We start from the raw sequence: 4,113 nt of genomic DNA, 5'->3' as shown, positions 1-4,113 counted from the left end.
TGCTGAACTTATCCAGCTGCTTAGATGCAGAAAATCATCAACTGGATTTAGTATTCTGCCAAATAACAGTGGAAAACTGTCACCTGTGTTGATCAAGCCTTCTCCCCATGGTCCTGATGATTTATCCACTTTAAATTGTCCATCTATTTATAAAGACTGAATCATTGGTGCAAAGTTCATGGGTTAGAGTGGATCAGAAAGATCCTATGTTTGAAGCTGGACTGACATATCATACAACATGGATTCTCTTGGTGTATTTTAACAACAACCTATCTTTTTTTAAGGACCTTTGTACTCTGATGTCAATCCTCACTGGTTAGCACTTTGTCTGACTAACTTTTTGTGTTTAAATTACTTGTATCAGATCTTTGATGCTCGTGTAAACAACTTTGAAAGAAGCAGTTCCTTCTCATTGTTGGACTCTTCCCTACACTTCTTGATTGCTGTCTGTCTTTATCTTTCAATGGTGAAGGGCTTTGCCATTTATTTTTTGTCTTCCATAAATGCCTCCAAGTCCTCACCAGTCTCATTAGTGGATAGATTGATACTGCTACCATGTATGTGTGTGTGTGTGTGTGTAGTAGGGATGGGGATTCTCTTTTGCCTACTTTCTTTTGGAATGTATTGTTTTTGTTGTTGTTGTCCTTCCATCTTTTCCTCACTGTTACCAATGGTTATGGGCAGAGGAATGGTCCTCGGTGCCCTGGTCAGCTCCTGGAATTCAAAATATGGTGATCCTTTCCAACGTTTTCCTGTTGTCTTAGGAACACAACCTTCTGTAGGCCACTACTGCTGGTACTGTTTGTTTTTTTCCTCCAAGCAGAAAGTCTTAAATGATTTTTTTATGCTACATATGCAGTAGCTACTTTAACAGTTACTTTAACACATGTGCAAATAGTTGCTTTTCCTGCTACATGTATTACTACCACCTGCGACAGTACATGTGTTACTGTTGCACATGTGGTAGTTTATCTCTTTTGCTTTGAATAATCAGTGCTAGAACTTTTCTTCTGGTACCTACTTCATGGCACACTTCTTAAATTGTTTTGTGGTCACGTGGAGTCATGGTAAAGTTTCCTTCTTGAGTCATATTGACTGATAAGGGCTGGTTTCCCAGTTCCCATGACATATATATTCCCTACCTGGACAGAACACTGGTCTGTGACAGGATTGCTCCTTTTTGGCAGCTGAGTGAACTGGAGCAACCTGAAATAAAGTGTTTTGCTCAAGAACACAACACATCGCCTGGTATAGGAAACAAAACCAAAATCTTACAATCATGAGTCCAACACCTTATCCACTAAGCCATGTGTCTCAACATGGAGTCATGAGGACATATATGTTCATAGTGACCTTACCTAGCTCCATGTCATTAAAAGTCACATCAGCACTAACCACTTGCCCCTATTGCTCCATGAAAATAAGGGGCCAGTTTATAAATAGCTGTATCATGTATAAAAAAATAAATGTGCCCTTTTAAAGCCTAGCTAGGCTCATGGGCCCGGTTTCCTGGTTTCAATGGCATATGTGTTCCCCAGCTGAATGGGACGCCAGTCCATCGCAGCATTACTCATTTTTGCCAGCTGAGTGGACTGGAGCAACGGGAAATGAAGTGTTTTGCTCAAGAACACAACATGTTGTCTGGTCCATCAGTTTTGAAAGTAATACCTATTATACTATTTGTACTCTCTCTCTCTCCACCCTTATGTTGATTTTACTCCAGCCTGTCATCAAGAGCTACTTTTAATTACTCTTTGGAAGACACATGGACCCTATAATCATGGCAGGGCACAGGTAACTCACCTTTCTTTTCTCTTTTGCTTTGGTAGAAAAGCATACATTTTCATGAGATAATGTTGCCATGTAACTGTTCTCTTCCTTAAATGTTCCAAATGAAGCACTTGTTTGTTTAAACAAGTAGAATTGGACCTAGATTTGAAGCAGATTTGTTTGAGAAAAATGTGAGTGTGTGTAAATGTTATAATTTTTTATTGTTGATATTCTAAAACTTGTTTATTATATTAATGTTTCCTACTGAAATATTAATTCTCTTTTATGTGCTCATTTGGCAAATGGCAAGAATGTGTATTAATGATGTTGTTATTGCTATTGTTGTTGATGTTGTTGTCAGTGTTTCTATAAATTTTACAATATTCTGTACAATGTTATTGTTTTCTGTTAAAGGGTGGATGTTGTTCTCTTTTGCTCTTTGTACTTCACATTCTTTTTGTTTTTATTTTTTATTTTCATTTGTGAATAGTAATTTTGAGTTCATTCGTATTCTTAGGGCATGTATAACCATTTTGTTGTGAAGTGGCCATACCTATAAATTTGAATAGACAAGAAAGGAAGAAAGAAAGAAAGAGAGAGAGAGAGAGAGGAGAGAGAGAGAGAGAGAGAGAGAGAGAGAAAGAGTATTTAAAAAGGTAAGACAAGTCTCTTTGCTTGGGAAATAATCCAAATTTGATAAAAAGCAAAACTTTTATTTACTTTTATTTACAAGGTAAAAATACAAATCTTCAGAGCAAGAAAACACAGAGGTTGTCAGAGTAGTAGTAGTACCACGACGACAACGACCACCACCACTGTTATCACTACCAACAACAACAATTGTGTATAACATAGGCATGAGATGACTGCAATTCCTGACATATTCTTAATTTTTTTGATCCCACAAAAGATGAAGGCAAATGGTGAGATGTGACCTCAGAACTTTGACACGAGGCCATACATTTTGTAGGAAAGTAGAATTAATTAAACTGATCCAATATTTGGGATTATATTTTTAATGACTTTGTCAAAAGAAGAATAGTAACACCCATGATTCATTACATAGTGTCTGAAATTGGTAGATGGAAGAGAGAAAGTTTAATCTTAGCCCAGTGGCATAGAACTGAATGCTTGGAACTAAGTCTATTCCACTAAAGATCCCCAAGAATTAGTCGGTGATGTTAGACTGGGTGACAAGTTGACAATCCATCAACAAAGTTGTCACCTCTAAAGGTATCCAAGGACCAGGTGATGGTGTTAAAGTGGGCTCAGATTAAATCTTTTTTTTACTCTGAGGATTAACATTCAACATTTTATTTTTGCTTACTATCTAGCCCTATTTTTTGGTCTTGAAGGCAAATTACATGTTCACATATGTTTGGTTTTGTGTGTGTTTGTGTGTGTGTTTGTGTGTGTGTGTGTGTGTGTGTGTGTGTGTGTGTGTGTGTGTGTGTGTGTGTGTGTGTGTGTGTGTGTGTGTGTGTGTGTGTGTGTGTGTGCATGTGTTTGTGTGGTGGAAGATCTTGTCCTCAAGGTAGCTAGATTTTCCTAATACTTCTTAAACAAGTATGTGCTTTACCGCAAACCAGTAGATCCATCTGTAATTCCTGTTATAGTGTGAATTAACAAAAATAAAAAACAAAATACATATATAACTATGTATCAATTTTCTGTTTGACTCTCACATAAAACCAAGCATCCTCATTTTACATGTTTCCACAAACTGAACAGGTTATATCCTTACCATGATTTCTTTGGCAAATGCCATTATATTCATCATTTACAGGGGATATGCTTGTTGCATTTTATAGCTTCAGTGATACTGAAGAATTTGTAATGTCTTTAACATGACTAATGAGTTTTCTCTGTACTATGTTGCTAACCACATTATATAGTGTAGAAGGTACATGTTATTGTGGCACCTACACTAGTGTGGTTCCTTTGTCCCTGGCAGGATTCAGAGGCTCCCTCAACATAATATTGTCTCTTTTCACTAGCACCAGAGGTTTATTTTGTCTTTGGCGAGAGAAGAGAGAGAGAGAGAGAGAGAGAAAAAGAGAGAGAGAAAGAGAGAGAGATAGAGAAAGAGAGAGAATGAGGAAAGTCTGTCATGAATGATAGTGTGGGAGTAATTGGAAACTGTACATATGTGTCTGTATGTATATACATATATACATACATGTGTGTGTGTGTATGTGTGTGTGTGTGTGTGTGTGTGTGTGAAGGGTATGTATGTATACTTTTATTAAAGCTGCAAAGATCACAACTGTCCAACAAACAGGAATGTGAAACTCTGTGTAACAGTTTTTGTGATAATTTTGCAGTTTTAATAAAAGCATATTA

This window comes from Octopus sinensis, linkage group LG8 (genome assembly GCF_006345805.1).
Source record: "Octopus sinensis linkage group LG8, ASM634580v1, whole genome shotgun sequence".
In the NCBI taxonomy this organism is placed as follows: domain Eukaryota; kingdom Metazoa; phylum Mollusca; class Cephalopoda; order Octopoda; family Octopodidae; genus Octopus; species Octopus sinensis.
Note: the sequence above shows the minus strand (reverse complement) of the source record.